Below are 14,193 nucleotides of genomic sequence, written 5' to 3' on the forward strand. Positions count from 1 at the left end.
TAGAAAGAAGCAAAACAAGACTATACACATGGCCACTGGAGAGATATCAGTGAAGAGTCTGAGGAATCACTGTGCATCATGCAACAGCCTTGCTCCATCAAGTCTATAGGTGATAAATGGTTTCAGCCTGTTAGAATGATGATCACAGAAGGAAAGTATCAAGTGAACATGAGGAATCAAATAGGAACTGGTGCATCATACAACATCGTGACCTTCACAGACCTGTGTGAAGTTGTTCAACATGGCAATCCAAAAATGAAGCCCTTGAAAGTAAGGTTGAGGCTATTTAATGGCATAATACTCATGCCAATAGAACAAATTAATCTCAGAGCCTAATACAATGGCAAGAATGAATGTCTGGAGTTCCAGATCATAGACAGTAAGCAAAAGCCATTCATCTGGTAACCCTAAACATACCAAAAGAGATTTATGATGTGTTGCAGCACACTAAACTATTGAACACTGAACAGATCCTAGAGGAGTACAAAAATGTGTTTACAGGGTTTGGATATCTACCTGGTGAATATCATCTTGATGTAGATGAGAGTGTAAAACCTAGTCAACATCTGCTGATAAAAGTTCCAGCTGTCCTCAGAACCAGCCTAAAAAACAGGATAGAAGAGCTGGAAAAGAAGGGAGTAATTAAGAAAGTAACAACTCCTACAGACTGGATTAGCAGCATGGTAGCAGAGAAACAACCTGGAAAGCTGAGAGTATGAATACACCCAAAGGATCTAAATAAAGCATTGAAGAGATCTCACTATCCCATGTCAACCATCAAAGGAATTTTGCCACAATTGCCAAGGCAAAGACCTTTGTTACCCTAGATATGAAGGATGGTTACTGGTAAGTGCACCTGGGTGAAAGTAGCAGCTTTCTAACTACATTCTGGATGCCGTTCGGGAGATACAGATGGTTGCGGATGCCATTTGGTATTCCTACGGCTCCAGAAGAGTATCAAAGCAGACAGCATGAGATAGTCAGTGATCTTCCCAGAGTGGAAGCTATAGTGGATGATCTGCTAGTCTATGGAAGTGGAGATACAATGGAAGAAGCCATTGCTGACCACAATCAGAATCTAATGTGATTGCTTAGAGAGAGCTCACCAGATAAACCCTGAAGCTGAACAAGAAAATATTGCAATTGCTGATGCCTGAAGCCAAGTACATTGGTTCACTGACTGAAAAAGGTCTTCGTCCAGATCCTGAAAAGGTGAGAGTTGTAGCAGCGATGCAGTGACCAACAGCTGTGAAAGCATTGCAACAATTTGTTGAGCTTGTGAACTATTTATCAAAATTTTTGCCTAACTTGTCATCAGTGTGAACCATTGCGCCAGCTCACTGCCAGTAATGTACAGTCGCAATGGGGGCAGAACAAGAAGCAGTGTTCACTAAAATCAAACAACTAGTGACGACAATGCCAGTGCTGAAGTACTATGACATCAATGAGGAAGTCACCTTGCAGTGTGATGCCAGCAAGACAGCTCTTGGAGCAACCCTAATGCAGAAAGGACAACCAGTCACATTTGCATCCAGGTATTAATGCAAAGTGAATGACACTATGCTCAGATCAGGAAAGAGTGCCTGGCTGTTGTCTTTGCTTGTGAGCATTTTCATCAACAACTACTTGGGAGAGACAAAGTGAGTCCAACCATGAGCCACTTCAAAGCATTTTCCTCAAAACAACAGTAACTGCTCCAAAGCATCTGTAAAGAATGTTACTTAATTTACAGAGACATCATCCGGAAGTGACATACAAGCAAGGCAAACAGATGTACATCTCTGATTTGCTGTCGAGAGCAGCATTCCCTATGAAGAAAGGTGAGGATACTAAAGCAGAACATGAAATCTTCCAGGTTCAATGTTAAGTAGCAGCTCAAAATGCTCTGGAAGTCAGCAACACAGCAGAGGCATTGAATCTGACAGACAAGTACCTTGCTTAAATCAATCAAATTACCCAACAGAATGCAACTCCAAGTGCTGCAAGAAGTAGCGATGAAAGGATAGCCTGAGAGCATCAAGGACACACCTGTGGTCACTGGAGCATATTGGTCATACAGAGATGAATTGACAGCCCAAGATGGCATCTTATACAAAGGAAATAGAGTCATTAGTCCTAAGGAGATGAGAGGAGTGATGCTGAAGTGCATCCATGTAAGCCATCAAGGAATTGAGTCAAGTCTAAGGAAGGCAAGAGAAATGCTTTACTGGCCAAACATGAACAATGAAATTAAGGACCACATCAGTCAGTGCAGTGCTTGTAACAAGTACCAAGCTAAACAAGCTAGAGAGCCGCTGATGATGCACGACATCCCAGACAGACCATGAATGAAGCTGGGAGTAGATCTCTTCAATCTAGCAGGAACTCATTATTTTGTCACCATAGGCAACTATTCTGACTACTGGGAATTAGACCAGCCAGTTTCAATGGCAGCCGGTGAGATTATAGAATGCCTGAAGGCACATTTCTGTCGTTGCGGCATTCCGGCCATTGTGATGAGTGAGAGTGGCCCTCAGTTCACGAGTGAAGAATTCAGCTGCTTCACAAAGGATTGGGAAGTTCAACACTATACATCATCTCCACACTATTCCCAGTCAAATCAAAAGGCAGAGGCAACAGTAAAAATCGCAAAGGAATCATCAAAAAATCGAGCAAATCTAGCACAGATATATACAAGGAAATCCTCGAGTAGAGAAACACAGCGACTGAAGGCATGGAAAGTAGTCCAGTCCAAAAATTAATGTCATGCCATACCCAAGCTATTCTTCCAGTAGCAATAGAGCTACTGAAGCCATAAGTAGTAACAGGCGTGTATGAAAAAATCAAGGTGAAAAGGCAGAAAGTCAAATTTCATTTTTGACAAAACTGCCAAGCCATTGACAGAGTTGAGCATTGGAGAGCCAGTCAGGGTACAAACCCTCAATGCCCTCAACAGGCACCAGCCCACATGGAAACTTGGGACATGCATAGAGCAGTTGTCACCTCGATCATACGTGGTGGACGTGAATGACCAAATACACCGGCAAAACCGCTGGCATATTTGAAACAACAAGAGAAGCAGTTCCTTCATTGCAGGCAGCCAATCAGGAAGATCGGATCTCACCAGCTGCACAGAGTACAGAACAACCATCACTCCCAGAGTTCCACCGGTCCCCAACAGAAATGGAACAACAACAACAGTTACCACGGCAACAACAAGAGCAATTAGGGATGGACAGTAAATGCTGGCCTAGCCAGCAGTGCCCACATCCCATGAATGAATTTAAAAAACACAAGTGCCACAGGACAAACAGCCAATGACAGCGTGCGCAGGTACCATTAAGAGACCTGCATGACTTAACAACTATGTCTGCAATGCATGTGCAGACACTGATGAGAAGAATGAATAGTTTGTTAATGCATGAAAGCAGTGGTATAGGGGGTAACTTCAGAAAGTCACAGTTACACATGATAGCGCATGCAAACTTGTCTTTTGTTTGTTATGATTGGATTGAAATGCAATCTTGTACTAAAGGTCTTACCTGGCTTGCTGTAGTCATGTGACCTCTGCCAGGAAGGACAGGCTGGGTACAATCATGTTACATCCAATTCAAAAAAGGCATTGTGCTAGAAGCATTGTACTCTTTCAGCTCATAATGCATTGTAAAATTTAAATTGACAAATCTCCTCCAGGGAATGGGTTGGCTGTCCAATGACATCCCACCTCAGATTAAAAGGAAGTGGGCAGATTAAAGGCAAGATGGAGTCAGGATTCAAACTTCTAACATTTTCAACCTGCACCCAACCAAACCCACCATTTTTGGGTTAAAATTGCGTCCTTTGTCACTCTTTCCTTTTTACCTATCTCTCTCTTTGTCCCTCAGTTGAAGGGCTGTATAGAATATCAGCTGTTCTTTTACATTAAAGCTTTCCTAAACTTGGTAAGGTTTTGCTGGTAACGTGCTATTAAAGATATAAATTAGATATGAATGTGATACAACAATGCCATTACACCAGGATTTCTACCATTATAAATTCTTTAAACTTGCAGAATTGAGAGATGGCTCGCCTCTGTGTACCAACTTGTGGTACTGGCTACCAGGAAAGTGCCAGCTGAATTTTGGAGCCAGGCCACTTTTATCTGTCTCAGGGTCCGATGCTACGTGCAAACTTCCTCAAAGCTGTAATATTGCCTCCATTAAAAGCTGACGGTGTAAAAAAATTTGACAGCCATGAAAGTCAAAACATGTTAAAGAATAATTTAAATTGGACTATAGAGAATGGCGTTATGAATTTCTTTTCAATGATTACAATGAAGATAAGGAGGATCTGGTGGAATGGTTCTGTTGGGGATGTCTCAATATGGCATTTCCCAATTGCTCACTATTTGCAGCACATTTGATCTTGCAAATAAATTTTCAAAACATTATCCAAACTTGCCGTTTGAAACAGGGATAAAAGAAGAATTTATATCGCACCTCATGGCATCTCTCAGAAATGTCTTAAAACACTTTGAGCCCACTAGGTCCCTGCTTTTCTACAAGTTATGCCGTGGGAACAACTGTTCAGACCACTGACCCTGTACCATGTTCTGTGGTCATAATGCCCGAGACAAGATGTTCACATCTGTAGAGGCACAACAAACAGCCATATTCTCAAATTTCAGTTTGAAAATTGGAATAGCAATTGCATCAGTGGGAGGAGTTAAATGTGCTCATCGCCCAAAGAGGCAATACTTTGTCTTAGTCTTACTTAGTTCCTTCCACCCCATGCAGGACAAGGGGCAGTAAGACTCTGCCATCGCAACCCCTTCCACTCATTAAATGTGCTTCGCCAGGTCTTCTTTGGCTGACCTTGTCTTCTTCTTCTTTATGCCCATTCTACTGCCACGCTGGTGGGGCATTTGTGCAGGAGGCGAAATCCATGTCCTGCGAGCTTTAGTTGTCTCTCAGTCATGTAGTGCCACAGACACCTCTGACCAGTCCTCTATAGCACTTCTTTGTGGGTGATGCTGCCTCTCCATGTGATGCACAGGACCTTACGTAGGCAGCGCTAGTGAAAGACGTCCAAATTATGAGACACCTTTGCTGTTGTCTGCCATGTCTCACTGGCATAGATTGTGGTTTGTACTGCTTTGGAATGTAGAGTCACAGTTTCATGAATGTGTTGATAGTGTTGGACGCCCAGGCCTTTTGAAGATTTTGGAAGACTGTTGCCACTTTGCTGATTCTACATCACCCTCCCTGGAGATGTTGCTTAGTAGGGAGGGGAAATGATTGACATCCTTGATGCTCTGTTGCCCGATCATGATGGGATGGCCTTGTTGTCATCTAGCCGTCATTGTCTTGGCCTTCTCATAGCTGATGCGTAGACCAGCCTTGGCGACGTACTCTCAAGACTGCTGGTCATGCCTTGGAGCACACGCGATCCTTTAGCTAGCAAGGTGATGTCATCTGTGAAATCCAGGTCCATCAATCAGTGGTGTTGCCACTGGATGCCAAAATCTGTACCAACCATTACTTCTGTCATGACAAAATCAATAAGCAAGAGGAAAAGCAATAGGGAGAGTAAGCAGCTTTGCTGTACTCTTGTGATGATGTTGAAGGAGTACCTACTGCCCGTGCTGGTCCTTATGTAGCAGCTGAAGTCATAATATAAGGCTTTGAAGATCTTAATATACCATTCTGCGATGCCAAACTGCCTTGTGATGTACCACAGCAGCAGCCAATGAACACTATCGAAAACCTTCTTGAAATCAATGATGTTGATAACAAGTGGCTTTTGATACTCTAGGCTCTGCTCTATGATGGTCCTGAGTGTAAATATCTGCTCGCTGGATGATCTGGCACCCAGGAAACCTGCCTGTTCTTCACAATGGGTACCACCTATTTCTGCTTTCAATCTGTTGAGGGACACCGTGCTGAAGATCTTGCTAAGGACTGACAGCAGTGTTATGCCACTCCAGTTGTTGCAGTCACTGAGGTTCCCCTTCTTTGGCAGCTTGACAATTGCTCCTTGCCTCCAGTCATCCAGGACGTCCTCTGCAGTCCAGATCATGTTGAACAAGTCGGTGAGTTCTGTTGTGAAGGTGTTCCTGCCATGTTTCAATGGCTCTACTGGTATCTCGTCGATTCCAGGTGCCTTATTGTTTTTCAGGCTCTTGATTGGTCCATTAAACCTCTGATCTGGCAATTTCTCCCAGCTTGACATTAAGCTGCTGAGGTGCAGTGCTGTCATCAAACTTGAACGTGGCCCTGGTGTTGGACTGGCTGAGGATCTCCCTTAAGTGTTCCACCCGCCTCGCCTCCTGTTCCTTGACCATCAGTAGTGTCTTGCCATCCTTGCACTTGATTGGTACAGTGGTTTGCTCCTTGCATTAATCAGTTCCCATACAATCCTGCACAGCCTCTTGGAGTCATTCCAATTTGTTACTTCTTATGCCTCCCTGCCTTTTAACTCTATCCATTCTTGTTTGTCTCTACTGCAGCTCTTCCTCACAACTTTATCCAATCTTCTGCCCTTCTCATTGTCCTTTTGTCATTGCTCAATGTTCGTTTCCTGGTTCCTCTTGCTCTTCGTTGGCTTTCTTTCATCAATCAGCTTCCATATTGGGTCAATGATCCATTGTTCTTTGTTGGTTCCTCTCCTCCACTTGATGTTGACTTCTACGCCCTCCTTAATCCCTCTTTTGAATATTTCCTACTGTTCATCGATGTTGCCTGACCTCAATAGTACTTTGAATCTGTTGGAGAGGGCTAGCTGCAAACTGGCCAGCATATATTTATCCTCCAGTTTTTCCATTGCAAATATGCGCTGTGACTTAATGATCGTTTCCCTCTTCACTTTCAGGTGTATCTTGCCTAATAAAAGGTGGTGGTCCAATCCTACAGCAGCACCTTGACATGTCTGGACATCTTGTATGGATGTCCTTCACCTGCTGCTGTTACATATATAGTCAATCTCGTTTAGGGTGTTAGAATCTGGAGACCTCCATGTCTTTTTGTGAAAGTCATTGTGTTTGAACAATGTATTCCCAATGCTGAGCCCATTGCTACTACAGAAGGCTGTATCCATTAAGCATACTTGCTGACCCATGGGGCCAGATTGCACTGTTCAGTCAACACCGGTTGCCATCTAGCTTAGCATTAAGGCCACTGATCAGTAGCTTGATATCATAGCTGGGTGCCATGTCCAGTGAGCCCTGCAATTGGTGGTAGCATTCATCTTTCTCTTCTTCTGTGTCTGCCTCTGTTCATGTGTAAACTTGCACAACAGGCACTTTGACATGCCTTGTGTGGAATGGCAGTGATGATGTGATGGTTTACTGCTTTCCAGCCAACTAATGCTATTGTGTTGAATATGAGGCTAACTCCATGGGTGTGATGTTCTTCTTGGCCAGACTACAGGATCATTGCGCCCTCAGCACTGATTTGTTTTTGGCCTGTCTACTGTACTTTGCTGATGCTTAAGATGTCAAGGTCGATAGATTCTCATCTCACACCTGGGACATCTTCCCCCACTATAAAAGCGTTTGGACGTTCCAAGTGCTGATTATGGTGATGGTTTTGGCATTGAAGATTGGGCTTGTCAAGGGTCAGACTTATTTACGGCTCTCGTCCTGTCTCATCATACATATATCTTCCAATGTACCATCTTTTCTTTACCGGGCTTTGCCAGTATGGCTACTTCTTACAGTTTCTGTAGCAGGTGATGGGATTATACACGGTGAAAGTGCTAGCACCATGCCCAACCCTCCTCCTTTTTCAACCAGGCTTGAGACTGGCTTTGATGGCATTAAAAAGGTAATAACGAAGTATTTATTACTCACCACAAGAAAAATACACCTTGCATTCAGAGGTGACCAAGGTACTGGAGCACTTTCTAAAGGTACGATCACTTGCATCGGATTCTGCAATTTTACTACTGCAGCAACACAAGCATGAGAAGAAGGGCTACGATTGGGAAGTGCAACCCACACTCTTATTTGAGATTTCAGCCACTGTGGAAAGGGAGCAGAAGCCCTGATGCAATCTTCTTCCCTAAATTCTGTATACCACCCCATAGACAAAAGATTCAATTGTCTAGAATTTCAGTTCCTTCCAATACAATGATTTATTTTGAATTGTTTCTCTGTCAGGTAGGTAAACTGCTTTCTCAAAGCTAACTGCTATTGCTGCCAAAATTTTAAAATTACTTTCTACCATGATCATCTGATCTTCTATTTCACTTTTCTCTTCCTCCATTTTACCTAACTGGTACCAGTTCATTTTAAGTACAGACCTGCCATTGCTTCCACTATCTTTGAATATATATGCATACATTTGTTTGTTTCCAATCTTATCATAGTGCTGAAGCTGAGACACCAAAAGTTATATTAACCTCAGAGATAAAAACAAAAAACTGCGGATGCTGGAATCCAAAACAAAAACAGAATTACCTGGAAAAACTCAGCAGGTCTGGCAGCATCGGCGGGGAAGAAAAGAGTTGATGTTTTGAGTCCTCATGACCCTTCCACATGTTAACTTTCTAACCTTGTAGATTCTAAGTACGGAATAACTATTTCTTGGATTTCCTCTATACAATGAAAACCTTGCTCTTTTAATTCCTCAAAGACACAAATCTTTTATGTCAATCTTAAGAGTAGCCAACATATACCAGTTCTTAACTATAATGAGACCACACTCCGTTCCTCTTCATCTATGGATCTTCTTGGTCTCACTGTCTCCTGCTATCTCCCTTTACCAAATGTGCCTTGCTAAAGCTTGAATACTTTTTTTGAGTCAAACACTTCTTTTCCCCTGAAGAACACTTGATTCTTTATACTGCCCACTGCTTCTTGAATACCACTAATATTTACAGGTGCTTTACTCCTTCTAGACAGAACAGAAAAAAAGTTGCCGGCAGATCCCTGTCACTTATAGCTTTCAACCCTCTGCATCAAAACTTACACAGAATCACAGAAACACAGAATCACACAGTGCAGAAGAGGCCCTTCGGCCCATCGAGTATGCACTAACATGTGAGAAACAGCTGACCTACCTGACTAACCTCATTTACCAGCAATTGGCCCATAGCCTTGAATGTTATGACATGCCAAGTGGTTCATCCAGGTACTTTTTAAAGGATGTATGGCAACCGACCTCCACCGCCCTGCCAGGCAGTGCATTCCAGACTGTCACCACCCCCTGGATAAAAAGGTTTTTCCTCACATCCCCCCCTAAACCTCCTGCTCCTCTACTTGAACTTATGTCCCCTTTTGTAATCTATGCCTTGATTGATAAAGGCAAGTGTCCCATATGCCTTTCTCACCACCCCACTAATATGCCCCTTTGCCTTCAGAGATCTATGGACACACACGCCAAGGTCCCTTTGTTCCTCAGAACTTTCCTTTTTTTTTGTTATCATTTGCGCTCTGATCAACCCTTATCTAGAAACTGTCTTCTCTTCGCTAAACTTACACTGAAAACTCCTTCTCTTGCTGACATTCCCACTGTGTTTATTTCAAGATTCATTGCATCTTCACATTCTTTGCCAAATCCTCAAACCTGTGCAACTTCTGGCCTCCAAGGTCTTTCCTTCCTTGCACAAACTTCAAACTTTTATAATCCAAGTTTGGGATTACCTTATCTTTTTCAAAAACTTCTCAGGCTCAGTGGTGATCTGCATTGTAGGCCTTGGCATTTTGCCTTGTGCTCTTCATAAAAGAAGAGCAGTGAAAGGAGGTATGTCTTACAAAGGGCAGAAAACTGGAAGCATAAGCTCATACTAATACAATTACTGAATGGGCAAAATATGTGGCTGATGGATTTCAATGTAGATAAATGTGACGGCAAATACTTTGGACCTAAAATGGATAGATCTGAGTATTTTCTAAATGGTACAAAGCTAGAAACAGTGGAGGTCTAAAAAGACTTGGAGGCTGTCATGTCCCTAAGTCATGAAATAGATCATAAACTGTTCAAATCAACCCTTACTTTTTTTGTTTATTTAAAAAGTAGAGTTTGCTGAACCAAAAGGTGGCTGCTATAGGTCATATGATTCACAAGCTGGCTCCAGTTTCTGGAAACTTCCAACAGCAGTTACAAGACAAATGCTCAACCCTCATCCTTGTGGAATTTTATACCTCTCACTGTGAGGACACATTACCATCAACAAAACCAGGGACAAGCAGTCAATCTGTCTCCCCAGCCTGGTCCTATAACAAAAGGAGAGCCATTGAAACTTGTTATACCTGCAGAGGCACTAATAGCTACCAACTATCTCCTAAGGTGAACAATGGATTTTGACAAGTGGCATAGAAACTGCTTGTTAGACTGCAACTGATTTATTAATGGGTAACATCACATGACCTAAGCTTCTGACATTTGGAAAGTTTTAATATTACATTTCTACATTTGCAACTCAGTCTGCTGTTTAACCTCCAGTCTGACCAACAGCCTGCATCAAATCTAACCCTCCTCAAAGCCCACTTCACTGAAAGATTCCTGCCATTGCCTGCTGAACAGGCCAAGTATCTATATACCAACCTCATCTCATTGTGTAAGCATCAAGTTTAAAGGAATTCTGCACCTCCTGCTTCAGCTAGCTGAACACGTCTAAATTGTAACTTCTCCATCGAGGATGTCTCACTGGGCTCTGACTTTCTGAAGTTTGTCAATCATGTGATTTGACATCCATGTCTGTGGTTCTTTAACTTTTAATTTATTCATAGTTCTAAAAGTCATCTTTCCTATCTTCTTATTGTGTGCTTGTGTGTAAGAAGTTGCGACCATCCCCTGGGTTTGAATGTATGAATAAACTATACTTCTGATTTAACTCTATAGACGGTTTGCTGCGAATCACTTTAAAAATTGACCTCACAAACAGAGAGTTTGGGTAAACATGCTACGGCCTATTTCAAAAATTAAAATACCTCTGTTTATGGACAGATGGTGAGAAAATAAAGGCGTCCAGGGTTGCCTCCTCCCCTGTCCATAACAGGGGCCAACATGCATAGATTGCTAAAATGTCATGGACAGCTATGGGAAATAATCAAGAAGGCTAATGGAATACTGGCCTTTATACCTAGAGGACTAAATTACTATGGGACTATCTACTACAGTGATACAAAGCCTTGGTTAGGCTAAACCTGAGCATTGTATTCAGTTATGGGCACCACCCTCCCTTGGACCAAATGCAGCATATAAGCACACCTGAGTGATACCTGGACTCCACAGTTTAAATTATAAGAAGAGATTACACAAACAAACGTTTTATATCCTGGACCTTAGTAGGTTAAACAGTGATTTGATTGACCATTTCAAGATATTATGGGGAATTGATTGGGCAGATGAAACTATTTTTGATGTTTGGAGAATTCTAGCCTTATGGAACGTGGCCTATAAGTTAGAGGCAGATCTTTCATGAGTGAAGGAAAACCTTTACACACAAAGGGTGGCAGAAGTTTGGAACTCTCTTCTGCAAATGACAGTTGATACCAGATCAATAGTCAGTTTAGATCTAAGTTTGTTAGATATTTGTAACCAATGTTATTCAGGGATATGGAGCAAAGGCAGGTAAGTGGAGTTAGACCAGCTATGATCTCAGCAAATGGTAGAATAGGCATGAGAGGTTAAATGCCTGTTTGTGTGTCCCTATGTTTCTATGAAAGCACTAGAGAAAGATGACTGAAAATATATTATATAAAAAAATTCCAGGCAACATTTCAAAGTAAAATAAAACTACAGCAAATGAACAGAATAATATAAGCAAAGCAGATTAAATGCAATAGAGAAAGACTGACAAAATTAGTGAATAATGGGATAGGAAGTATTTTTTGATGTGAAGGGCTGTTTGTAATTCTGAAATAAAGTGCCCCCTGTGAAACTAATTCATCAATAGAATAGTACTACTCTATCTTATGCAGCTCTGTGAAAGTCAGCAAAGAGCTGAAAGACTAGCTTAAGATTTTCACATTAATAATGGCATGCATCATTCACGTGCCACTATTTTTCCAGCAAGTTGGAGCCCATTATCTTGTGTAATCAATTATTAAACAACTTGGGATTTGCTTGTTCCACAGTATCTTTTGCGAATGCAGTGAAAGATTTTCAGATGATCACAGAAGAAGCAGATCATGTTACCAGTACCTTTGGACTCACAGTTAATGCTAAGAAGACAGTGAAGATGAAAGTTCCCAAAAACATGAAGCAATATTCACAGAACTTCAAACTGAGGCACTGGAGGAACTTGACAGTTTAATCCATTTTGACAGACAGATAAAATAAATTAGTTATTCTGATATGAAGTAATGAGTTAACCTCATAACGAGTCAACATACAGAATGGCAAACAATTTTGAAGTCAATATTGATCATTAGTGTTCTCAGGCTGTATTTATAGGATTCATTGGTTATTGTTGTTGATGTTTGTGATAGCAAAACATTGATAGTAAATAACAGTGACCAACTGGACCTGAATATCTTCACTGTGTCCCAGGGCAACATAAATGTACAACTTGCTCAAAGATTGAATCCTTGGTCTCATAATGATAGCACTAGAATTTGTAGCATTTGGCAACATTAGTGTACTCACATGTAAGAAGGATTTCACCCAAACAGTCCTACAGCAGAGACATTGATGACCAAAGCTATGAAAGGCAACTGAAAATGTGGAGAATGTATATCACAGGAGTAGGTATTCAACTAAAGGCAATATGGAATTGAATATATTGGGAAAGGTGGGGGGAAATATTAGTTGACTTCTTTTTTCGGGTGTGGGTGTTGTGATTTGTGATTACCCCATGTCAGGTCCCCTTGAGGCAGGCAGGATGCAAACTTCTGCTATCACCTCAGTTGAATGATTTCAGTGTGCAGCCAAACAGTAACTTTACTGTTGACTGGCTGCATGCTCAACAGGGGAGCCAAGCAGCATGCGTGGCAAGCACACGCTTCAGCTGGCCTGCAGGTCTGAATGGCAGCCTGTCCCTTTCAAAGAAGAGCTGTGCACTTTATAGGGATGCATCTGCTGACAGTCTGTGGGAGAACTGGTTTATAAGAGGAAGCACAGGAAATGAATACTAGGCAAGAGGAAGGGATCCCAGGTTTGCCAATGTGGCACTGGAGGCATTAGTACAGGAAGTTGAAAGGAAAAGTGGAAAGATGTGTGGTAATGTTTCCACAGGTGGGCAGGAGGCACTGAAGGCAAAACCTGAGGCACACCATCCAAATATTGTGCAACACACACTGCCATTCATCTCTGTCTCACAGAAAACGGTGGCCCAGAACAGGAAGAAGCAGAGTAGAACTGGACGGAGACAGGCATGCTTGCATTAACTGAGCCCGACAGAGGAGATGCTGTTTTTCATGATGAGGATGGCTGTGACATATTCTCTTGCATTGGGCATTACTGAGAACATTCAGGTTTTTCCATGAAAAAAAGAGAAATCTTTTGTCGAAGCTTTTTGTCTTGCACTCATCAGAACAATTCGCAAAAAAATACCAACGTCAGGGGAAACAACATATTTATGCTGTATGAGAAAAGAATGTTGATCGGTTTGCAAGTGGACTCCAACTGGTAGAGACATTCCCATGGAGAATGCACCAGTTAATGGCCTATAGTGCAAGCTGCAGATGATGTGACCTTGGACATCTTCCTTTCCTCACTCCAATCCTACCTTTCTGCATTTATACTTGTAGTCACCTCCAAACTCCCAACTGTCTAGCCACTGCAGCCTCAAGCGGATGGTTTAGAGGTACACCAGATGTCTGTTGTAGAAGCACCACCACTTGACCTGACACTTGCTACCAGCAGCTCAGATACTGGCACTGTGGATACCTTAGAGTGTGGCATAGAGTTTGGAGGAGTCCAGCTCCAGTGTGGTACAGGGCTTCCTGCAGAACTTGGAGCCAACCATTTCTAGAATGGAAGTAGTGGCTAACTCTATGAAAACTCAACCATGATGCAACATCTGGTGGCTGCTGTCTCAGCTTCCACTGTAGCACAGGTGGCAGGCACCCAATATCTTAGTGCTGCAGTGCAAGCTCAGGCAAGGGTCATGAGATCTCTGCTTGGTGCTATGCAGGCTCAGACTACTGCCATCATGGCTGTGGAACTCAGTGCTCAAGGGGGTATTCTGTCCTCCAACACATTACAAAAATTGCTGAGGCATGGGGATTGCCAATGGCTCCATGCTACATGAACATGCTGTCCTCTATTAAGTTGACAGCATTCATGC

The sequence above is a fragment of the Carcharodon carcharias genome, chromosome 2, assembly GCF_017639515.1.
Source record: "Carcharodon carcharias isolate sCarCar2 chromosome 2, sCarCar2.pri, whole genome shotgun sequence".
NCBI lineage: Eukaryota > Metazoa > Chordata > Chondrichthyes > Lamniformes > Lamnidae > Carcharodon > Carcharodon carcharias.